Source organism: Bos mutus, chromosome 7, assembly GCF_027580195.1.
Source record: "Bos mutus isolate GX-2022 chromosome 7, NWIPB_WYAK_1.1, whole genome shotgun sequence".
NCBI lineage: Eukaryota > Metazoa > Chordata > Mammalia > Artiodactyla > Bovidae > Bos > Bos mutus.
The window spans coordinates 43,059,830-43,085,500 of record NC_091623.1 but is presented as its reverse complement, the minus strand read 5'-3'; the positions used below and the strand labels follow the sequence as shown (position 1 = coordinate 43,085,500).

The window sequence follows — 25,671 nt, the reverse complement described above, 5'->3', positions numbered from 1 at the left end:
CAAACCAGCTGCAAAGCATTTTCAAATGTCGCTCTTACTCCAACTTTCTTCCAATCTTGTCCACATAAGCAATTATAGTTAATTGAAACAATCATCAAATTGGAGAAAGGTGATGATAATTGTAGTAATCTGATTCTACTTTTTCTAATCATTTGTTCTGATATTTGAAGATAATATTCATGATTACTATGTTGTTCAAGTTTATAACATATAATTGTATGAACAAGTGACACTACTTCTGTCCCTTAGGGGTCACATGGAGAAGCTGGGAGATTGTGGATGTTTGCACAACACCTGTGACTGCAAGAGACATGAGACACACCCACTCTAGTATTCTTGCCTGGAGAATCTCATGGACAGAGGAGCCCAATGAGCTACAGTCCATAGGGTTGCAAAGAACTGGACATGACTAAAGTGGCTGAGCATGCACACACATGGACTGTAGCCTGCCAGGCTCCTCTGTCCAAGGCACAAATACTGGAGTTGGTTGCCATGCCCTGCTCCAGGAGACTCTTGTTTTGGGTACAAGTTAATCACTAAAGGGATAGTGCCTATGGCTTGAACTATACATAATGGCCCATCTCCTGGAACCCTGCCTCCCATGTCTGTGTGTGCACGCATAGTCACTTCAGTTGTGTCTGACTCTTTGTAACTCTATGGACTGTAGCCCACCAGGCTCCTCTGTCCATGGGATTCTGCAGTCAAGAAGTGGGTTGCCATGCTTTCCTCCAGGAGATCTTCCTGGCCCAGGGATAGAACCCCCATGTCTAAATCTAAACTAAATTATCTTTGTTTACTTCACAAAAAACATCCTGATAATGTCCACCTGTAAATGGCTTCAGGAAAGAAGAAATGACATCCCCTCCAGAGCCTGGCTGGAACTAGGAGACAGTTGCAACACCTTATTCCCTTTTACTATACCTACCCTTTACCACTCTGCTCTATAAAGAAACATTCAAACACAGTAAGATGGTTCTTTGGGGCACTTGCTCACAATTTTCTTGGTCTGCAGGCTTTCCATAGGGTCTCCATTGCTTGCCCCAACAACAAGTAAGGGCTTGGAATCAGCAACAACAAAAACAATGACAGCAAGCACTCCATATGAACTATTTTATTTGAGAAGAAATTATCCTTGAAGGGATCCATGTGGTCCCTTGGGATAAGTGGGAATTTCCAAATGTTTCACAAACAAGTTTGGGAATACAAAGATGAGAGTTGAAAAATGAAAAAGGGAAAAATCCTGTTTATGAGAGATATTACAAAACATAAAATAGAGTTACATAAATTTTGTAGAGAATTTGAAATCAAAATAGAAATCCACCCCCAAAAAAAAAATGGAAGAGGCATGTTCTGTGTTCACAGTCTCATCAAAAAGTGGCAACATTTGGCTCTTGTGTTAAGCTATGCTACCCAGGGTGCTTCATAAGTCCTAGGATAAATAGGCCCCTTTAGAGTCACCTTTCCAGAGTATTTTCAGACCTCTCTTCAAGTCTTTATTTCTCAGACTGTAGATGAAGGGGTTCAGCATGGGTGTGACCACAGTGTACATCACTGAGGTTGTTACGCTTGAATGTGAGCTGTGGGTAGCAGCAGAGCTAAGGTACACTCCTGCTGCTGCTGCTGCTAAGTCGCTTCAGTAGTGTCCGATTCTGTGCGACCCCATAGACAGAAGCCCACTAGGCTCCCCTGTCCATGGGATTTGCCAGGCAAGAACACTGGAGTGGGTTACCATTTCCTTCTCCAGGTACACTCCTAAATCTGTGCAATAAAATAAGGAGACAACTGAGAGGTGAGATGCACAGGTGGAAAATGCTTTATACTTCCCCTGAGATGATGAGATTTCATGTATGCAGAACACTGTCTTAGAATATAAATAAATGACACCAAAGAAGGAACCACCAGCCAGGAACACAGCTACAAAATACATCACCATGTTATGGAAAAAAGTGTCAGAATTGGCAAATTGGATCCTTTGATTGAGTTCACAGAAAAAATGAGAAATTTCTAAGATTGTACAGACAGACAGTCGCCACATCATTAAGCTTTCTAACAAGGAATGCAGGACACTGATCATCCAGCACACCAGCACCAATAGCCAACAGAGCCAGGGGTTCATGATGATTGTGTAGAGCAGGGGGTGACAGATGGCCGCATACTGATCATAGGCCATCACTGTCAGGAGGAAATTGTCCAACCCTGCAAACAGAATGAAAAAGTACACCTGGGTGATGCAGCCTTCAAATGTTATGACTTTGCTCTGGGTCTGGATGTTCCACAGCATCTTTGGTGAAGAGGAAAAGTTAAAATTTTACATAACCTCCTGCTCCTTCTGCCTCTGTAACTCAGCTTGCTCCTTGCAAAGTCTGGATCACGTAGGTCACAGAGTCTCACAATGTGGGGACTCACAATATTAGGAACTAGAGCTTGTCTCACTCACCCTTGCCCTGCTCTTTGAAACTGCCAAGCCCCTGCAAATCTGCTTAATCATGCCTGTCCATGTACAAAATCTCTGTAACCCCTTTGTTCGGGGCTCAGGGTTTGGAGTGTTAACTCCTCTGGGCCCACCGGCATAATAAAGCTGAGTTCTCCAACTCTCTAAGAGTGGTGCTTGGCTTCTGGAGTACTGGTTTCTGCAACATTTCTGGAGGCCCCACCGAAATTCCAACCATGCTGGCCCCTTAAGCTGCCACACTGGTGGATCATCCGGGTTGAAGCAAAGGAACCCCGAGACCAACGAGGAGGTGCGCCACCTGATGGTATTTTGGGTTCTCTTTCAGACCAGTGTTCTGACTCTCCGGATGGCCAAGCCCCAACTGGACTCATTGGAGGGACAGACCAACTCACCAGGAATGGCCACAGGATCAGTTAAGGCCCTGGGCCAGTCCCCAGTCAGATCCTACTCCAACGGGTAGAAGAGGAGACTGATCACCTCCTTGGAGCTCCTAGGAAGGGAGCAACAGTTAAGGAAACCTGGGGACTCAGGAGAAGGGAGGCATTTTGATAGCTTCTGACTGATTGTAAGTGTGAGGTTGCTGATGGAACGGAGTGAGAGAAATTTTTCTTTTTGGAAACTGCAAAACCAATTCTTTTTGCATATACAATTAAAAACAACCAGCTTATTAAAGGCCTACCTAGGAGAGAGCTTGAAGTTAACCCTGTGCTGTCTTTAAAATACATAGCCAACTTTGCCTGAGACCTCAGCCTTGGGCAAATTAGAACTTCAATCAAAAAAAAAAAAAAAGGGTAAAAGAGATATTTTAACTCAAACAGAAAACTATAAGATCTCTGTCAATCTGTCTGTCTGGATTTATGTATGTCTCAGTGTATGTCTTTTGTTTTTTTCTGATAATACTGTTGAAGTTGTAATGAGTTCTAATTTAATTGGCCTAAAGAAAAGTAAGCGCTTACAAATCAAACAATTCTAAATACAAGAAAAATTAATCTAAATAAATTTCAGATTCACTTAAACTGGGAAATAGTCAATATTAAATATTAAACAAGTATTAATGCTTGTTTGCTAATCTAATAAGGAAGTAGAAGGTATGCTTTTAATAAAAAAGGTATAAAAAATAAAATTACATTTTATGAAGGGAATAAAAGTAGGTCTGACTTACAGGTGGCTGTTACAAAAAGTGATTAGAAGGTTTGTGGAAAGTGATTCTGAAAAAAAATTTTTTTGCTTGGTTAGGAATGACAAGTTTAAAACAAATTTAATTAAGTTTATCTAAATGAGTTTAAAGTAAACTGGTGCAAAACTTGAATTCAGCCTTTCTCTCTGTTAAGAGGACATACATTCTTCAGATGTTGAACTGCTTTTATTTTTTTAAATTTTTTAAAATATAAATTTATTTATTTTTCTTTTTAATATAAATTTATTTATTTTAATTGGAGGTTAATTACTTTACAATATTGTATTGGTTTTGCCATACATCAACATGAATCCACCACGGGTACACACGTGTTCCCCATTCTGAAACCCCCTCCCACCTTCCTCCCCGTACCATCCCTCTGGGTCGTCTCAGTGCACCAGCTCCAAGCATCCAGTATCGTGCATCGAAATACTCAGCCAGTAATGAGAAATACATTACTCAGCCATTAAAAAGAATACATTTGAATCAGCTCTAATGAGGTGGATGAACTGCTTTTAATAATAGGTTTAAGTTTCTTTCCCTCTTAATTGATCTGTTCTATATTTACCTTTGAAATCTTTTGTTAACTTTGGCTAAGTAAATAACTATTATTTCACAGTAACTTATATGATCCTACCTGACTGTTATAAATCCTTTTGATATTTATCGATAAAACTTTCTAAATAACTTGACTTCTAGCTAACTTTGGAATGCTTCAGAGGGCCCCTGAGACAGGTAACTTAATAGCTACCTGGGTTCACTGGATATGTTAAATTACATGGGAAGTACTGTTAAAGGGGTGATAAATCTTTTCAGGTTATACTGTATGGTTGATGTTACTAAATAGATATCTTAAAATTGTGTGAAATTCATATAGATCTAATATGCCCTGATAAAATATGGTTAATTACAATTATAGTTATCATATTAAAGTGTTCAATGACCAGGTTTCTTTGTCAATTGCAATAGAATCAGATTTTAAACATGCCTTCTATGGTTTTACTCTCATGCCTTTAGAAGAATACTGCTAGTTCTTCAAGGTTTATGGAAAAGACTTTCTAAGGTTAAAGAGATAAACAACTTTTGTTATTAACAGTAAGATGGTACTAGACTAGAATTTGGTCTTCTCTCTGTTTAGAAAGCAAAGTTTTCTTAGAATGCAGCTTTCCATAACAGATTATAAATTTCTTTGTCTTTAAGTGATTTACAGTTGTTTTTAAAATCTTTTGTTACTTTGGTAAAGTAAATAAACATTATTTAAGATTATGGTACATGTAGACAAAGGTCATTCTGCTTCGACAAAAAATAACCCCTCACGGTTAGACTTTTGCTATCCTGATGTTCTTAAAACATGGTAATAGTCTGCTTTTAAATCAAGAAATTAAAAATAAACAACAGCTGAAAATCAAAGAGCCAGGGCTATGGGAAATGCAAGATGGCCACTTGGCTTTTCCCAGCTCCCTGATGGACCTCATTTTATGGACCTTAATACATATAATATTAAGTTCTAGTTTTGTTAATTAAGGTCTGTGCTTGCAGATGACACCACCCTTATGGCAGAAAGTGAAGAGGAACTCAAAAGCCTCTTGATGAAAGTGAAAGTGGAGAGTGAAAAAGTTGGTTTAAAGCTCAACATTCAGAAAATGAAGATCATGGCATCCAGTCCCACCACTTCATGGGAAATAGATGGGGAAACAGTGGAAACGGTGTCAGACTTTATTTTTTTGGGCTCCAAAACCACTACAGATGGTGACTGCAGCCATGAAATTAAAAGACACTTACTCCTTGGAAGGAAAGTTATGACCAACCTAGATAGCATATTCAAAAGCAGAGACGTTACTTTGCCAACAAAGGTTCATCTAGTCAAGACTATGGTTTTTCCAGTGGTCATGTATGGATGTGAGAGTTGGACTGTGAAGAAGGCTGAGCGCCAAAGAATTGATGCTTTTGAACTGTGATGTTGGAGAAGACTCTTGAGAGTCCCTTGGACTGCAAGGAGATCCAACCAGTCCATTCTGAAGGAGATCAGCCCTGGGATTTCTTTGGAAGGAATGATGCTAAAGCTGAAACTCCAGTACTTTGGCCACCTCATGCGAAGAGTTGACTCATTGGAAAAGACTCTGATACTGGGAGGGATTGGGGGCAGGAGGAGAAGGGGACGACAGAGGATGAGATGGCTGGATGGCATCACTGATTCGATGGACATGAGTCTGAGTGAACTCAGGGAGTTGGTAATGGACAGGGAGGCCTTGTGTGCTGCGATTCATGGGGTCGCAAAGAGTCGGACACGACTGAGTGACTGATCTGATCTGATCTGATCTTACTAAGACTCACTTCTGAGACAGTTCATTGATATGTTATATTGCTAAAAAGTTTAATTAAGTTATTAAAAAGGACACTCTAAGATTGTTTCTAAAGCTTATCTCAGTAACCAATCTCTGGATAAAGATCAGATGCTCCATGATGTACAACCCGGAGGTTAACACTTGGCCATAATCACTTAACTGAGTCAGATGACCTGGGGGTATACCAGGCTATACCCAATGAAAGTTCTTGACTTAAATTCTTATTTGTGACCTTACTAATAACTGCTAGCTATATTATTTTCTATGTAGCATGCTTCAGAAGATTATTTATGTTACCAAATGTGTGACAGAGCCTGTGATAAACTGCTGATATGCAGTTCCATATGAGATCAATAATGGTAATAATGTAATTCTGCTGCTGCTGCTGCTGCATCACTTCAGTTGTGTCCGACTCTGTGCGACCCCACAGACGGCAGCCTACCAGGCTCCTCCGTCCAATGTAACTCTAGATATGGGAAGAAGCAACAAGAGAAAATATCTTTCTGGACCAAGAGGTTAGTAAGGCAGGTATGGTCCAGAGACTTTTGCTACTTACAAGACCTGGTCTAGTGACAACACATTGAGTGGCCTGTCAATGGAATCTTTGTTAGACCTGGGAATGAGCCTTCCCAGCACTGCTGGATACAGTGACCATGAAATGCCCCCAAAACATGGTCAAATATGTGGCAATAAAGGGGCCCTGCTGACTGAAAGTTGACCCTTGCCAGCTGCCTCTACAAAGATTAAATCGTGACCACTCGATGGACATGGGTTTGGGTGAACTCTGGGAGTTGGTGATGGACAGGGAGGTCTTGCGTGCTGTGGTTCATGGGGTCGCAAAGAGTTGGACACGACTGAGCGACTGAACTGAACTGAAATGAACAAGATGCTGACCTTCAACACCCCCTTGAAAGGAGTTCAGGGTGGAGACAAAAAATAAGGCATTCTGTGCTCTGGGAAAAACCCAGAAAAACAGCCCTTCAGCTAGTCAAATGTTTTCAGGTAAAGATTTTTATGAGTCCAAATTCTTGCATCTTCTCATACCTGGATAAACACTAATGTCATGAACTAATGTCTGGACCTGGTTCTCCTGGCTAGCCCCACAGCAGCTTTCCTACTTCTATTAATCTTTGGGCCATATATCCTTAACTTTCTTGTTAAGTTTGTTTCTCCAAGTAGTAGTATGACAAGAATATCCCCTGGTCAATACCCAAACAATGCTGGAGCAAGCTGTCTTATTCTGTGGACTCTCATCTCCCTACGTAAATGCACCCCAAAGTCCTCAGGCTATTCTCCCTTTGAGATCTTATACAGGAGACCACCCCCAGTGATAGAAAAACTCAAGGGAGACCACCAACAACTAGCTGACCTGGAGATGTCCCCAAACCTCCAGGCCCTGGGAAAAGTCTTCTGCTATATCGCTTGATAAACCTTAGAAAGGACACCCATTCCTTTGGGCAATTGGGTTCATCCCTATCAGCCAGGAGATGAAGTATGTGTTAAAGATTAGAAAACAAAACCAAATAAACCACTTTAGCAGTTTGGACAGGCCCTCACACAGTCGTCCTGGCAACCCCTACTGCTGTTAAAGTTACAGGTGTCATCCCTTAGATCCACCGCACCAGAATCAAGAAGGCAGCAACTACCTGTGATGAGGACACCTGGAAAGCAGTTCAGGATCCCCCAAACCTCCTCAAGGTCCGGTTTCAAAGACAACAGCCCTCACACATGAGGGACGCTGAGCCCTGCCCTAGTCACTGCAGAAGCTGACTAGTCAACACAAGGCAGAAGCTTGAGGATTCTTCAGCCTTGCTCCAGCCACACTCTGGCAGCTGGCTGGTCAATGCATGGTGGGAGCTTGAGGAGCCAGCTATCAAAATATCGATGGATTTTCATTGTCAATTGTGGCCTCTATCCCTAATAGGTATTACTGCTGTGCTCTTCATTACAGGACCAACTAGACTCTCTGGTTGAGGTGGTTTACATAATAGGAGAGGGCTTGACCTACTGACAGCTGAAAAGAGAAGACTCTATCTCTTCTTGAATGAAGAATGCTGCTTTTATGTAAACCAATCAGAAATAGTCAGGGACATGGCCCAACAGCTAAGGGAACAAATCACAGAAAGGAGAGAAAAACTAGCTAATTCCTGGGGTAATTAGAATAATATCTGGAGCTGAACATCGTGGCTTCTCCCTTGAACTGGTCCTCTCTTCATATTCTTTGTGGTGCTCTTGTTTGGCCCTTGTATTCTCAACCCTATTACCCAGTTCATAACCTCTCAAATTGAATCCAAAAAGGTGCAAATGGTAATAGCTCACTATAGCCCCTTAAACGAGGGGGAGCTCTGAATGACCTACCAAAACATGAGATGATGCTTTCTACAACGAGTGATAGAAGCATCAAGAAGGGGGAATGAAGAGGAAGAGTTAAAATTTTACATAACCTCCTGCTCCTTCTGTCTCTGTAACTCAGCTTACTCCTTGCAAAGTCTGGATCACATAGGTCACTTAGTCTTAGAAAGTGGGGACTTACAATACTAGGAACTGGAGCTTATCTCACTCATTCTTGTCCTGCTCTTTGCAATCACCAAGCCCCTGCAAACCTGCTTAATCATGCCTCTCAGTGTATAAAAACTCTGTAACCCCTTTGTTCAGGGCTCAGAGCTTGGAGTGTTAACTCCTCTGGGTCTGCTGGCTTAATAAACCTGAGTTCTCTGACTCTCTGAGTGTGGTGGTTGGTTTCTCGAGTACTTGTTTCTGCAACATTGGGATGGTGGTGGAGGTGAAGCAGATGTCTACAAAGGACAGGTTGGAGAGGAAGAAGTACATGGGGGTGTGGAGGTGGGAGTCTGAGTTGACAGCCAGAATGATGAGCAGAATTCCACACAGTGATCAGGTACATGGAGAGGAAAAGCCCAAATATGAGGGGCTGCCATTCTGGTTCCTCTGAAAATCCCAGGAGAAGAAATTCTGAAACTCCTGTGATATTCCTTGTTGCCTACAAGGATAGGGGAAAAATAACATGAAAAATTTGACACAAATAGACATTTCTCACATTGTTGAAGTGTTACTTTTAAATTTTGCTGTCAAATATTAATTTTAATATTTGCCCATGGATTTTGCAGTGTGTATAGGGTTCTGAGAAACAAAGTCTTCTAAAATCTCATCATGGATAAAGAATATCAGAAATAAAGCATCATATATAGCATGTTCGATGGTGGCAGACACTATGAAGAAAATGAAAGCAAGTACGAGGAAAGGAGTTAGTGTGGCTGCTGTTTTACATGGGTGTTCAGGCAACACATTCAAATAGGGCCCTGAAGAATGTGCTTGTTTTAGATGTTAAAGTTTTTTTAAAAATGAAGTCAATCTCTGGAGGAACCTGAGCAGGAGGGAGAGTGATGAGGGGCGGTGTCAGAGGATGTTGAGAAACCAGGTGGCCTCCCTGCTGCTGCTGAGACTTCAGATCAGAAGGTGTCCCCATACACAGTACACACTATGCCTCTCTTTGTTGTTTAGTCACTAAGTCATGTCTGATTCCTTTGCAACTTCATGGACTGTAGCCCACCAGGCTCCTCTGTCCATGGAATTTTCCAGGCAAGAATACTGGAGTGGGTTGCCATTCCCTTCTCCAGGGGATCTTCCCAACCCAGGGACCAAACCCGTGTCTCTTGCGTCTCATACATTGATAGGCAGATTTTTCACCCTGGAATCACTTGGGAAGCCACTATATACCTCTAGCAGTTTATGAAACTGTTGAAGAGGTGGCCTGTGTGTTTATTTATTTATTTTTTAAAATTTTATTTTTAAACTTTACATAATTGTATTAGTTTTTCCAAATATCAAAATGAATCCGCCACAGGTATACATGTGTTCCCCATCCTGAACCCTCCTCCCTCCTCCCTCCCCATATCATCCCTCTGGGTTGTCCCAGTGCACTAGCCCCAAGCATCCAGTATCGTGCATCAAACCTGGACTGGCAGCTCGTTTCTTACATGATATTTTACATGTTTCAATGTCATTCTCCCAAATCTTCCCACCCTCTCCCTCTCCCACAGAGTCCATAAGACTGTTCTATACATCAGTGTCTCTTTTGCTGTCTCATACACAGGGTTATTGTTACCATCTTTCTAAATTCCATATATATGCATTAGTATACTGTATTGGTGTTTTTCCTTCTGGCTTACTTCACTCTGTATAATAGGCTCCAGTTTCATCCACCTCATTAGAACTGATTCAAATGTATTCTTTTTTTTTAATGGCTGAGTAATACTCCATTGTGTATATGTACCACAGCTTTCTTATCCATTCATCTGCTGATGGACATCTAGGTTGCTTCCATGTCCTGGCTATTATAAACAGTGCTGCGATGAACATTGGGGTACATGTGTCTCTTTCCCTTCTGGTTTCCTCAGTGTGTATGCCCAGCAGTGGGATTGCTGGATCATAAGGCAGTTCTATTTCCAGTTTTTAAAGGAATCTCCACACTGTTCTCCATAGTGGCTGTACTAGTTTGCATTCCCACCAACAGTGTAAGAGGGTTCCCTTTTCTCCACACCCTCTCCAGCATTTATTATTTGTAGACTTTTGGATTGCAGCCATTCTGACTGGTGTGAAATGGTACCTCATAGTGGTTTTGATTTGCATTTCTCTGATAATGAGTGATGTTGAGCATCTTTTCATGTGTTTGTTAGCTATCTGGATGTCTTCTTTGGAGAAATGTCTATTTAGTTCTTTGGCCCATTTTTTGATTGGGTCGTTTATTTTTCTGGAGTTGAGCTGTAGGAGTTGCTTGTATATTTTGAGATTAGTTGTTTGTCAGTTGCTTCATTTGCTATTATTTTCTCCCATTCTGAAGGCTGTCTTTTCACCTTGCTAATAGTTTCCTTTGATGTGCAGAAGCTTTTAAGGTTAATTAGGTCCCATTTGTTTATTTTTGCTTTTATTTCCAGTATTCTGGGAGGTGGGTCATAGAGGATCCTGCTGTGATGTATGTCAGAGAGTGTTTTGCCTATGTTCTCCTCTAGGAGTTTTATAGTTTCTGGTCTTACATTTAGATCTTTAATCCATTTTGAGTTTATTTTTGTATATGGTGTTAGAAAGTGTTCTAGTTTCATTCTTTTACAAGTGGTTGACCAGATTTCCCAGCACCACTTGTGAAAGAGATTGTCTTTAATCCATTGTATATTCTTGCCTCCTTTGTCAAAGATAAGGTGTCCATATGTGCGTGGATTTATCTCTGGGCTTTCTATTTTGTTCCATTGATCTATATTTCTGTCTTTGTGCCAGTACCATACTGTCTTGATAACTGTGGCTTTGTAGTAGAGCCTGAAGTCAGGTAGGTTGATTCCTCCAGTTCCATTCTTCTTTCTCAAGATCGCTTTGGCTATTCGGAGGTTTTTGTATTTCCATACAAATTGTGAAATTATTTGTTCCAGCTCTGTGAAGAATACCTCGGTAGCTTGATAGGGATTGCATTGAATCTATAGATTGCTTTGGGTAGTATACTCATTTTCACTATACTGATTCTTCCAATCCAAGAACATGGTATATTTCTCCATCTATTAGTGTCCTCTTTGATTTCTTTCACCAGTGTTTTATAGTTTTCTATATATAGGTCTTTAGTTTCTTTAGGTAGATATATTCCTAAGTATTTTATTGTTTCCGTTGCAATGGTGAATGGAATTGTTTCCTTAATTTCTCTTTCTGTTTTCTCATTATTAGTGTATAGGAATGCAAGGGATTTCTGTGTGTTGATTTTATATCCTGCAACTTTACTATAGTCATTGATTAGTTCTAGTAATTTTCTGGTGGAGTCTTTAGGGTTTTCTATGTAGAGGATCATGTCATCTGCAAACAGTGAGAGTTTTACTTCTTCTTTTCCAATTTGGATTCCTTTTATTTCTTTTTCTGCTCTGATTGCTGTGGCCAAAATTTCCAAAACTATGTTGAATAGTAATGGTGAAAGTGGGCACCCTTGTCTTGTTCCTGACTTTAGAGGAAATGCTTTCAATTTTTCACCATTGAGGATAATGTTTGCTGTGGGTTTGTCATATATAGCTTTTATTATGTTGAGGTATGTTCCTTCTATTCCTGCTTTCTGGAGAGTTTTTATCATAAATGGCTGTTGGATTTTGTCAAAGGCTTTCTCTGCATCTATTGAGATAATCATATGGTTTTTATTTTTCAATTTGTTAATGTGGTGTATTACATTGATTGATTTGTGGATATTGAAGAATCCTTGCATCCCTGGGATAAAGCCCACTTAGTCATGGTGTATGATCTTATTAATGTGTTGTTGGATTCTGATTGCTAGAATTTTGTTAAGGATTTTTGCATCTATGTTCATCAGTGATATTGGCCTGTAGTTTTCTTTTTTTGTGGGATCTTTGTCAGGTTTTGGTATTAGGGTGATGGTGGCCTCATAGAATGAGTTTGGAAGTTTACCTTCCTCTGCAATTTTCTGGAAGAGTTTGAGCAGGATAGGTGTTAGCTCTTCTCTAAATTTTTGGTAGAATTCAGCTGTGAAGCCGTCTGGACTTGGGCTTTTGTTTGCTGGAAGACTTTTGATTACAGTTTCAATTTCCGTGCTTGTGATGGGTCTGTTAAGATTTTCTATTTCTTCCTGGTCGAGTTTTGGAAAGTTGTACTTTTCTAAGAATTTGTCCATTTCTTCCACGTTGTCCATTTTATTGGCATATAATTGTTGATAGTAGTCTCTTATTATCTGTGTTATGATCTGTATTTCTGTGTTGTCTGTTGTGATCTCTCCATTTTCGTTTCTAATTTTATTGATTTGATTTTTCTCCCTTTGTTTCTTGATGAGTCTGGCTAATGGTTTGTCAATTTTATTTATCCTTTCAAAGAACCAGCTTTTGATTTTGTTGATTTTTGCTATGGTCTCTTTTGTTTCTTTTGCATTTATTTCTGCTCCAATTTTTAAGATTTCTTTCCTTCTACTAACCCTGGGGTTCTTCATTTCTTCCTTTTCTAGTTGCTTTAGGTGTAGAGTTAGGTTATTTATTTGACTTTTTTCTTGTTTCTTGAGGTGTGCCTGTATTGCTATGAACTTTCCCCTTAGGACTGCTTTTACCGTGTCCCACAGGTTTTGAGTTGTTGTGTTTTCATTTTCATCCGTTTCTAAGCAAATTTTGATTTCTTTTTTGATTTCTTCTGTGATTTGTTGGTTATTCAGCAGCGTGTTGTTCAGCCTCCATATGTTGGAATTTTTAATAGTTTTTCTCCTGTAATTGAGATCTAATCTTACTGCATTGTGGTCAGAAAAGATGCTTGGGATGATTTCTATTTTTTTAAATTTACCAAGGCTAGATTTATGGCCCAGGATGTGATCTATCCTGGAGAAGGTTCCATGTGTGCTTGAGAAAAAGGTGAAATTCATTGTTTTGGGATGAAATGTCCTATAGATATCAATTAGGTCTAACTGGTCTATTGTATCATTTAAAGTTTGTGTTTCCTTGTTAATATTCTGTTTAGTTGATCTATCCATAGGTGTGAGTGGGGTACTAAAGTCTCCCACTATTATTGTGTTATTGTTAATTTCTCCTTTCATACTTGTTAGCATTTGTCTTACATACTGAGGTGCTCCCGTGTTGGGTGCATATATATTTATAATTGTTATATCTTCTTCTTGGATTGATCCTTTGATCATTATGTAGTGACTATCTTTGTCTCTTTTCACAGCCTTTGTTTTAAAGTCTATTTTATCTGATATGAGTATTGCTACTCCTGCTTTCTTTTGGTCCCTATTAGCATGGAAAATCTTTTTCCAGCCCTTCACTTTCAGTCTGTATGTGTCCCCTGTTTTGAGGTGGGTCTCTTGTAGACAACATATGTAGGGGTCTTGTTTTTGTATGCATTCAGCCAGTCTTTGTCTTTTGGTTGGGGCATTCAACCCATTTACGTTTAAGGTAATTACTGATAAGTATGATCCCGTTGCCATTTACTTTATTGTTTTGGGTTCGAATTTATACACCGTTTTTGTGTTTCCTGTCTAGAGAATATCCTTTAGTATTTGTTGGAGAGCTGGTTTGGTGGTGCAGAATTATCTCAGCTTTTGCTTGTCTGAAAAACTTTTGATTTCTCCTTCATACTTGAATGAGATCCTTGCTGGGTACAATAATCTGGGCTGTAGGTTATTTTCTTTCATCACTTTAAGTATGTCTTGCCATTCCCTCCTGGCTTGAAGAGTTTCTATTGAAAGATCAGCTGTTATCCTTATGGGAATTCCCTTGTGTGTTATTTGTTGTTTTTCCCTTGCTGCTTTTAATATTTGTTCTTTGTGTTTGATCTTTGTTAATTTGATTAATATGTGTCTTGGGGTGTTTCACCTTGGGTTTATCCTGTTTGGGACTCTCTGGGTTTCTTGGACTTGGGTGATTATTTCCTTCCCCATTTTAGGGAAGTTTTCAACTATTATCTTCTCAAGTATTTTCTCATGGTCTTTCTTTTTGTCTTCTTCTTCTGGAACCCCTATGATTCGAATGTTGTAGCATTTAATATTGTCCTGGAGGTCTCTGAGATTGTCCTCATTTCTTTTAATTCGTTTTTCTTTTATCCTCTCTGATTCATTTATTTCGACCATTCTATCTTCTAATTCACTAATCCTATCTTCTGCCTCAGTTATTCTACTATTTGTTGCCTCCAGAGTGTTTTTAATTTCATTTATTGCATTATTCATTATATATTGACTCTTTTATTTCTTCTAGGTCCTTGTTAAACCTTTCTTGCATCTTCTCAATCCTTGTCTCCAGGCTATTTATCTGTGATTCCATTTTAATTTCAAGATTTTGGATCAATTTCAGTATCATATTTGGAATTCTTTATCAGGTAGATTCCCTATCTCTTCCTCTTTTGTTTGGTTTGGTGGGCATTTATCCTGTTCCTTTGTCTGCTGGGTATTCCTCTGTCTCTTCATCTTGTTTAAATTGCTGAGTTTGGGGTGTCCTTTCTGTATTCTGGCAGCTTGTGGAGTTCTCTTTATTGTGGCGTTTCCTCGCTGTGTGTGGGTTTGTACAGGTGGCTTGTCAAGGTTTCCTGGTTAGGGAAGCTTGTGTTCGTGTTCTGGTGGGTGGAGCTGTATTTCTTCTCTCTGGAGTGCAATAAAATGTACAGTAATGAGTTATGAGATGTCTATGGTTTTGGGGTGACTCTGGGCAGCCTGCATCTTGGAGCTCAGGGCTGTGTTCCTTTGTTGTTGGAGAATTTGCTTGGTATGTCTTGCCCTGGAACTTGTTGGCCCTTGTGTGGTGCTTGGTTTCAGTGTCGGTATGGAGGCATTTGATGAGCTCCTGTCAATTAATGTTCCTTGGAGTCAGGAGTTCCCTGGAGTCAGGGTTTGGACTTAAGCCTCCTGCTTCCAGTTATCGGTCTTATTTTTACAGTAGTTTCAAAACTTCTCCTTCTATACAGCACCATTAATAAAACATCTACGTTGAAGATGAAAAGTTTCTCTACTGTGAGGGTCACTCAGAGAGGTTCACAGCATTACATGGAGAAGAGAAGTGGGAGGAGGGAGTTAGCGGTGACCCAAATGAGATGAGGTGGGATTAATAGTGGAGAGAGTGGGCTAGCCAGTAGTCACTTCCTTATGTGCACTCCACAACTGGACCACTCAGAGATGTTCACGGAGTTATACAGAGAAGAGAAGAAGGAGGAAGGTGACAGAGGTGGCCAGAAGGATAAGAGGGGGGAATGAAAAGCAGGGAGACAGATCCAGCCCGTAATCAGTTCCCTATGTGTTCTCCACCGTCTGGAACACACAGAAATTCACAGAGTTGGGTAGAGTAGAGAGGGGTTAGGGAGGAGACACAGGCGATCTGGTGGACAAAAAGGAGAGTCCAAAGGGAGAGAGAGCAGTCAAGCCAGTAATCTCACTCCCTAGTGAAAAATGGGTCCTGAAGATTGGGTTCTTAAAGGTACAAAATTGTTAACAAATACATAAAAGCAAAAATTAAAAATCTAGAGTAGAGTTTGGAATTTTAAAAATACGATGTTAAAGAAAAGAAGAAGGAAAAGAGAGAAAAAACGAACAAACAAAAACAAACAAGGTCGTGAAAATTATAAAGAAAATACAGGTACAAAATTGATATCAAATTCCAAAAAGCATAAATTAAAAATCTAGAGTAGAGTTTTGAATTTCAGATATACAATTTTATATAAAAGAAGAAGAGAATGAAACAGAGAAAAAAAAAGTCACAGAAATTATAAAAAAAACAAAACTATAGGTACAAAATTGATAACATATACCAAAAAGCTAAAATTAAAAATCTAGAGTAGAGTTTGGAATTTCAAAATACAATGTTAAAGAAAAGAAGAAAAAAAGAAAAACAGGGTCAAAAAATTATAAAATATATATATATGAAGTTTGCTGAAGAAGAAAAAAAATAGGGTTTTTTTTTTTTTTTTTTTGCAAAGTAATAGGTTATAAAAGTGAAAATTAAAGGAACAATAGAGGACTTAAAATTTAAAAAAAGAAAGAAAGAATGATCGTAAAAATAGTAAAAATATATCTAGGACTTTCTTTGGTTTTGTTGTGAGTATTGTGGGTTCAGTTCATTTCTGGCTAGTTGCTTGGTCTGACTTATATTTCTCAAGATCTATAGGCCCCTTCCTATGTAGTCCGTAGTAACCACGGGGTTTTAATCTATTGCCTGTAGCTTCCAAGACGTTTCCCTCTGTTATAACTTCTTCTGTTTGCTGGTCTCTTCAGTGTCTGGCTTCCGCCCTGACACAAAGGGGACGGTGGGGGAACCTTTTTTTTTTTTTTTTAGACTCACTTGTTCAGTCGCGCTGTGGGGAGGGAGGGAGGGATGCTGCAAACAAATAACACTGGCGTGTGCTCGCAGTGCCTCAGCCACACTGGGTCTGCCCCCACTCACGGTGCGTGTAGCCTCCTTGCCCACACCACTCAGGCTCTAGGTTGTTCCGCCGGGAACCATCCGAGGCCGGCCCTGGGTTGCATGCACCTCCCAGGTCCAAGCCGCTCAGGTTCAGGCACTCAGGTAGTCCTCAGAGGCACAGACTCTGTTGGGCCTGCGTTTTGTGCTCTTCCCAGGTCTGAGCAACTCAGGTGATGAAGTGTTCGGCGAGCGCCAATGCTGCGACTTATCACCTCCCCGCCACTCGGTTATCTGGGTGTAAAACCGGCGCACCTTCTCAGGCATATGTTGACCGTCCAGACCCCCAATAAGTTTTAGTTAGCAAAGAAGCCTGCTTACAGTTTTATAGATAATTCTCTGGGGCTGCGATTGCCCCCTTCCGGCTCTGGCTGCCTGTCACTGGAGGGGGAAGTTCTGCAGCCAGCTATCTCTGTTCAGTCCTTTGTTCCGTGTGCGGGCCTGGCGGTGTCTTAGTTTAGGGCTGGCTTTTCACGTGGTAGATATCCCACAGTCTGATTTGCTAGCCCAAATTATTTCACTCAGATATCGCTCAAGGTATTCAGGCCAGATTCTTACTCTCAGCGATGCAGCCCGCACCGCGCCTCCCTGCCCAGCCCCCTCTTGCTAATGGCAGATGCAGGCATCTGCGCTGCTTCTCCGCTGGGGGAGTTACCATAGGGCTCGCAATCTGCGGGTTTTAATTGTTTATTTATTTTTTCTCCCTGTTATGTTGCCCTCTGTGCTTCCAAAGCTCGGCACAGATTCGGCAGTGAGAAGGTTTCCTGGTGTTTGGAAAGTTCTCTCTTTTTAAGACTCCCTTCCTGGGACGGAACTCCGTCCCTCCCTCTTTTGTCTCTTTTTTTTTTTTTTGTCTTTTATATTTTTTCCTACCTCCTTTCGAAGAGTTGGGTTGCTTTTCTGGGTGCCTGATGTTCTCTGCTGGCATTCAGAAGTTGTTTTGTGGAATTTACTTGACGTTTAAATGCTCTTTTGATGAATTTGTGGGGGAGAAAGTGTTCTCCCCATCCTGCTCCTCCGCCATCTTGGCTCCTCCCTCCGGCCTGTGTGTTTAAATGACTCTTCTCTAGTACCTTCTGTTGATTGTGTTCTGGCCTCTATGAATGATAGTCACATTGGAATATGAGCTCAGTATCCCTGTTCTAATGACTTCTCACACTCCATAGGGCATCATACACACACACACATACACACACACACACACATGCATGCAGTAGACCCTGGTTTCTGAGGTTGTGTTATTACCACATATTTTTCATCCATAATTATGCTCATTGTGTTAGAGGTTGATAGAGCTTAGGCTGATCAGATCAGATTATATACAAATGGCATCTAGAAAATCTGGTTTTTAATCTCAGGTACCAATAAACTTGGAGTATGATTTTTTATGTCCATTTTATGCCTTGTATTAAAGATACAGAAATAATTTTTCCACTGAACAAGTATGGCTGTATGTGAATAGATATACATATAGCTATATATTCTTTCTCTAAAGCTTGATTTCAAGATATGCATATATATTAGGAGAAAGAGAGAAAGAGAGAGAGAGAGAGAAAGAGTGAGAGATAGTGGACACAAAAGGTAATAAAGATCTAATTTCAATGGCTACTCACTCCAGGATTCTTGCCTGGAGACTTCCATGGACAGAGGAGTCTGGTGGGCTACAGTCCATAGGGTTGCAAAGCGTCAGACACAACTGAGCAACTAACATTAACACAATCTCCAGTGGTTCTTAAGAGAATGTGGCAAAGAAAAGTTTCTTTGGTTCTGGTGATATTTTATCTGCTGTTATATTTCTTTGATTTCCAGGAAAAATAATGCATAACAGAAACAAATTTATCCAAAGATAAGGCTATGGTTTTTCCAGTGGTCATGTATGGATGTGAAAGTTGGACTGTGAAGAAAGCTGAGCGCTGAAGAATTGATGCTTTTGAACTGTGGTGTTGGAGAAGACTCTTGAGAGTCCCTTGGACTGCAAGGAGATCCAGCCAGTCCATCCTAAAGGAGATCAGTCCTGGATGTTCATTGGAAGGACTGATGCTAAAGCTGAAACTCCAATACTTTGGCCACCTCATGGGAAGAGTTGACTCATTGGAAAAGACTCTGATGCTGGGAGAGATTGGAGGCAGGAGGAGAAGGGGACGACAGAGGATGAGATGGCTGGATGGCATCGCCGACTTGATCGACATGAGTTTGGGTGAACTTTGGGAGTTGGTGATGGACAGGGAGGCCTGGCGTGCTGCGGTTCATGGGGTCGCGAAGAGTCGGACATGACTGAGCGACTGAGCTGAACTGAACTGAAAGTGCTGATATCTTTATGGTCTGAAACACTTATGGATTGTACAGCCCCAAGAGAAAAGTGAGCAAAAGGAATAACCCAAGTTTAACAAAAGAATGTATACAAAGCACAATGACAATGAATTGAATGTTGGCTATTTTTAATATCAGGCAACAAAAGTTGGTTTTCCTGTGCTTCCTTTATATTTATCTGACTGTTTTAACATGGACTGATAGCAGAGAAGGCAAACTTCTTTCTCCTATTTCTCATGTGAATTCTTTTATTTGTTGTTCTGAGACTTTGATATTTATATAAAGACATGAAATAAAAGAATTTAACAACACGAATGAGGGTCATAATATAAAATTACATTGTCAATGACTTGGAAACAAAAGAATATAACAGAAGTATTTTTTAAATGTAAGGAAACTGTAGGGTTTAATTTATCATTTCATCTTCTATGAAGATTTGTTGATTTAAATGTGCTTAAATTGAAGAAGTTACTCTGCATGTAAGTTATATAAGCAGGGTGACAATATACAGCCTTGACATACTCCTTTTCCTATTTGGAACCAGTCTGTTGTTCCATGTCCAGATCTAACTGTTGCTTCCTGACCTGCATATAGGTTTCTCAAGAGGCTGGTCAGGTGGTCTGGTATTCCCATCTCTTTCAGAATTTTCCACAGTTTATTGTGGTCCACACAGTCAAAGGCTTTGGCATAGTCAATAAAGCAGAAATAGATGTTTTTCTGGAGCTTTCTTGCTTTTTATATGATCCAGCAGATGTTGGCAATTTGGTCTCTGGTTCATTTGCCTTTTCTAAAACCAGCTTGAACATCTGGAAGTTCACAGTTCACATATTGCTGAAGCCTGGCTTGGAGAATTTTGAGCATTACTTTACTAGCATGTGAGATGAGTGCTATTGTGCTGTAGTTTGAACATTCTTTGGGATTGGAATGAAAACTGACTTTTTCCAGTCCTGTGGCTACTGCTGAGTTTTCCAAATTTGCTGGCATATTGAGTGCAGCACTTTCACAGCATCATCTTTCAGGATTTGAAATAGCTCAACAGGAATGCCATCACCTCCACTAGCTTTGTTCCTAGTGATGCTTTCTAAGGCCCACTTGACTTCACATTCCAGGATGTCTGGCTCTAGGTCAGTGATCGCATCATCATAATTATCTGGGTCATGAAGATCTTTTTTATACAGTTCTTCTGTGTATTCTTGCCACCTCTTCTTAATATCTTCTGCTTCTGTTAGGTCCATACCATTTCTGTCCTTTATCCAGCCCATCTTTGCATGAAATGTTCCCTTGGTATCTCTAATTTTCTTGAAGAGATCTCTAGTCTTTCCCATTCTGTTGTTTTCCTCTATTTCTTTGCATTGATCGCTGAGGAAGGCTTTCTTATCTCTTCTTGCTATTCTTTGGAACTCTGCATTCAGATGCTTATATCTTTCCTTTTCTCCTTTGCTTTTCACTTCTCTTCTTTTAATAGCTATTTGTAAGGCCTCCCCAGACAGCCATTTTGCTTTTTTGCATTTCTTTTCCACGGGATGGTGTTGATTACTGTCTCCTGTATAATGTCATGAACCTCATTCCATAGTTCATCAGGCATTCTATCTATCAGATCTAGGCCCTTAAATCTATTTCTCACTTCCACTGTATAATCATAAGGGATTTAATTTTATTTAACTTATATGCAGAGTACATCCTGCGAAACGCTGGACTGGAAGAAGCACAAGCTGGAATCAAGATTCCTGGGAAAAATATCAATAACCTCAGATATGCAGATGACACCACCCTTATGGTAGAAAGTGAAGAGGAACTCAAAAGCCTCTTGATGAAAGTGAAAGTGGAGAGTGAAAAGTTGACTTAAAGCTCAACATTCAGAAAGCTAAGATCATGGCATCTGGTCCCATCACTTCATGGGAAATAGATGGGGAAACAGTGGAAACTGTGTCAGACTTTATTTATTTATTTATTTTGGCTCCAAAATCACTGGAGATGGTGACTGCAGCCATGAAATTAAAAGACACTTACTCCTTGGAAGGAAAGTTATGACCAACCCAGATAGCATATTGAAAAGCAGAGACACTACTTTGCCAACAAAGGTCCGTCTAGTCAAGGCTATGGTTTTTCCAGTGGTCATGTATGGATGTGACAGTTGGACTGTGAAGAAGGCTGAGCGCTGAAGAACTGATGCTTTTGAACTGTGGTGTTGGAGAAGACTCTTGAGAGTCCCTTGGACTGCAAGGAGATCCAACCAGTCCATTCTGAAGGAGATCAGCCCTGGGATTTCTTTGGAAGGAATGATGCTAAAGCTGAAACTCCAGTACTTTGGCCACCTCATGCGAAGAGTTGACTCATTGGAAAAGACCCTGATGCTGGGAGGGATTGGGGGCAGGAGGAGAAGGGGACGACAGAGGATGAGATGGCTGGATGGCATCACTGACTCGATGGACATGAGTCTGAGTGAACTCCGGGAGTTGGCGATGGACAGGGAGGCCTGGCGTGCTGTGATTCATGGGGTCTCAAAGAGTCGGACACGACTGAGCGACTGAACTGAACTGAACTGAAGGAAGTTAAGGGTGATCTGTGGTCAAATGGTAGTGAAAAATGCCTTTCAAATAATAGATAAGTGTGATTCAACATTTGGAAATAGATTTAGATTCAAAAGTTCAAAGTAATAATAGAAATCGCAGATGCAAAAATTTTGGAAAAATCTATAAAGGCAGTTTATTAGGACTAGGCATGCAGAACTTTCTCTATCATTTTGTTTAGAACAATAATCCGCAAGTGAAGAATATTAAAATGACAGTTTTTTTTTTGTTTCATAAATGAATCAATGGAAAGAACACATGACTCCTTTGTCCATGAGATTTCCCAGGCAAGTATACTGGAATGGGTTTCCATTTCCTTCTCCAGGGGATCTTTCTGATCCAGGGATTGAACCTGTGTCTCCTGCACTGACAGGAGGATTCTTTACCACTGAGCCCCCAAGGAGGCTAAATATATATGTACATGCATAAAGTAACTAAAAGGCAAACATCCAGCTTGTGGGAAAACTCTAATTCTTTATTTGAAAGAGTGCAATGAAAAACAAGCAAAATTCTTTCATCCTACCATACAAAAGTAAAGGGCTCACTGCTTAAAATTTCCTAGGTAGAAAGATCTTAAATCTTCTGAACACACACACACAAACACACAAAACAGTTACTTGTGTTACTTAGCTTGACTTGATGATCTTTCCATAATTTGTACACATATCAATGCATTAAGTTTTATACCTCTAGTATATATAATATTTATACATGAAGTGTCTCAATAAAGATATTTTGCTAAAGAACTGTTACATCATGATATAAAAAGAGAATTAACCCAATTTTAAAAAGCAAAGGACTCAGATAATTGGTGGTAGAGAAAGTAAATGGCTAACAAAATCACATACATAGTTAACCTCATGAGAAATGAAATAATTCCAAAGTAAGATCATTACCATATGCCCTTTAACATCTTAAAAATTTTGTTATTTACTTCACAGAAGACATTGTGAATGGAGAAGACAATGGCACCCCACTCCAGTACTCTTGCCTGGAAAATCCCATGGACAGAGGAGCCTGGTAGGCTGCAGTCCATGGGGTCGCTAAGGGTGGGACATGACTGAGCAACTTCACTTTCACTTTTCACTTTCATGCATTGGAGAAGGAAATGGCAACCCACTCCAGTGTTCTTGCCTGGAGATTCCCAGGGACGGGGGAGCCTGGTGGGCTGCCTTCTATGGGGTCGCACAGAGTCGGACACGACTGAAGTGACTTAGCAGCAGCAGCAGCAGCAGCAGCAGGCACTGTGAAATAGATGTCTCAGATACTGTGAAATACGTGTGCTATTGTTGCAAACATGTATTACCGGGCATTCCTTGACACGGATCTTACTCAATATAAAAACATGGTTAATTATGGCCTATCATAAAAATTAGTAAGAAATTTCTTCATTGTATATTCCTCCATAATTAATACCCTAGGGCTTCCCTGATGGATCAGTGGTAAAGAATCCGCCTGCCAGTGCAGAAGATGCCGGTTCAAACCCTGGGTTGGAAGATACCCTGGAGAAGGAAATGGCCACCCACTCTAGTACTCCAGCCTGGGAAGTCCCATGGACAGAGGAGTCTGGCGGGGTGCAGTCCATGGGGTTGCAAAAGAGTCAGACATGACTTAGTGACTAAACAACAACAACAACAACATAGTTGATACCCATATCAGTGCTCCAGTTAATTGATAAAATATTTGGATACATGTTCTACTTTTACTGGAAGCACTTTATGCCTCTCATCCCTCTTCGAATTGGGCTTCCATTCCTATCATTTAGTTGTCATCCCTGAATGTTGCCTTACTGAATCCAATGTTCACTTCTCTTTTTTTTTTTGTATCATAAAGCTATACTAGTATTTAATAAAGCAAACAAACAGCCACAGTGGTCTCTGTGATCTGGGTGGGGCTGATGCTTGAGCACCATCAGGTAAACATTCTTGGATTTCATTTTCTCAGGTTTTTTTCATCAGTTGTCTTTTGGGTTCTTGGACTCACCTGCATGGGAACTCTGAGAAGTTCTTTGGGTGGAAATCTGAATCCCTTCCTGGACACTCAAGGAGGAAGACTGGAGCTCTGCCCCAGACAAGACAGCAGGAAGGGGTCAAGCTTTGGTCTTGTATAGCCTCAGGACTCCAAGAGCAAAAACTGTCTCAATCATGCCCAGGTTGTACAAGCTCAGGGATGCAGCAGAGGAGGTATTTACAGCTCTCTATGTCTGCTCATTAGATACATTTCCCTCATGGTGCTACAACCTGTAAGCACCTGAATTCCCTGTGGGACTTCATCTGGACAGAAAGGCTTTCCCCCCACTGTTTCTTTGCTCACAGGATACCACTTATAAGCCAGGCAAATTCAGTTTTTATTGATTCTTTTCTATTAACTTTCTTGCTTTCCAGAGGTCTAAACTCCAAGCATGTTATCTCAACCCCGAAATTAAATTTTCTCCAGTATGTCAGACTGAAGCAACTTTCTTGAACAAGTTTGATGAGTCATTAAATCATTGACTTGCGATGTTTTTCAAGGAGGCTACATACCCTGCAAAACCCTTAGAAAATTATTCTTTTCTTTTTTTTGACTAACTTTATGTATTTTAATCACAGCATAATCACGTTTCAATACTGTGATGGTTTTTGCCATATTTCTGCATGAATCGGCCACAGGTATACATGTGTCCCCTCCCTGCTGAACCTCCCTCCCACCTTCCTCCCAACTCCATCCCTACAGCTTGTCACAGAGCACTGGCTTTGGGTGCCCTGTGACATATATCAAACTCCCACTGGCTATCTATTTTACATATGGTAATGTAAATGTTCCAATGCTATTTTCTCAAGTTATCCCACTCTCTCCTTCTCCCACTGAGTCCAAAAGTCTGTTCTTTATGTCTGTGTCTCCTTTGCTGCCCTGCACATAGGATCGTCGATGCCATCTTTGTAGATTACCTATATATATGAGTTAATATACTATATTTGTCTTTCTTTTTCTGACTTACTTCACTGTGTATAATAGACTCTAGGTTCACCCATCTCATTCACTGAGTCAGTTCAGTGGCTCAATCGTGTCTGACCTTTTGCTACCCCATGGACTGCAGCACTCTAGACCTCCCTGTCCATCACCAACTCCCGGAGTTTACTCAAACTCATGTCCATTGAGTTGGTGATGCCATCCTACCATCTCATCCTCTGACGTCCCTTTTCCTCCTGCTCTCAATCTTTCCCAGCATCAGGGTCTTTTCAAATGAGTCAGTTCTTCGCATCAGGTGGCCAAAGCATTGCAGTTTCAGCTTCAACATCAGTCCTTCCAATGAACATCTAGGACTAATCTCCTTTAGGATGAACTGGTTGGATTTCCTTGTAGTCCAAGGGACTCTCAAGAGTCTTCGCCAACACTACAGTTCAAAACCATCATTTTTTTGGCACTCAGCTTTCTTTATAGTCCAACTCTCACATCCATACATGACCATTGGAAAAACCATAGCCTTGACTACAGGGACATTTGTTGGCAAAGTAATGTCTCTACCTTTTATTTATTTTTTATGGATTTTGAGAATTATACAGATAATTTTATTTATTTATTTTTATTATTATTATTTTTTTACTTTACAATATTGTATTGGTTTTTGCCATACATCAACATGAATCCACCATGGGTGTACACGTGTTCCCCATCCTGAACCCCCCTCCCTCCTCCCTCCCTGTACTATCCCTCTGGGTCATCCCAATGCACCAGCCCCAAGCATCCTGTATCCTGCATCAAACCTGGACTGGTGATTCGTTTCTTATATGATATTATACATGTTTCAATGCCATTCTCCCAAATCATCCCACCCTCTCCCTCTCCCACAGAGTCCAAAAGACTGTTCTGTACATTTGAGTGTCTTGCTCTCTTGCATGCAGGGTTATTGTTACCATCTTTC

General features: G+C 40.5%; 1 pseudogene; it reads right to left on the bottom strand.

Moving 5' to 3' along the window:
• Window positions 1-1,429: 1,429 nt before the first annotated feature.
• The window catches only part of LOC102273650 (olfactory receptor 7A17-like), a 34,258-nt pseudogene continuing 10,016 nt past the window's right edge, over window positions 1,430-25,671 (bottom strand).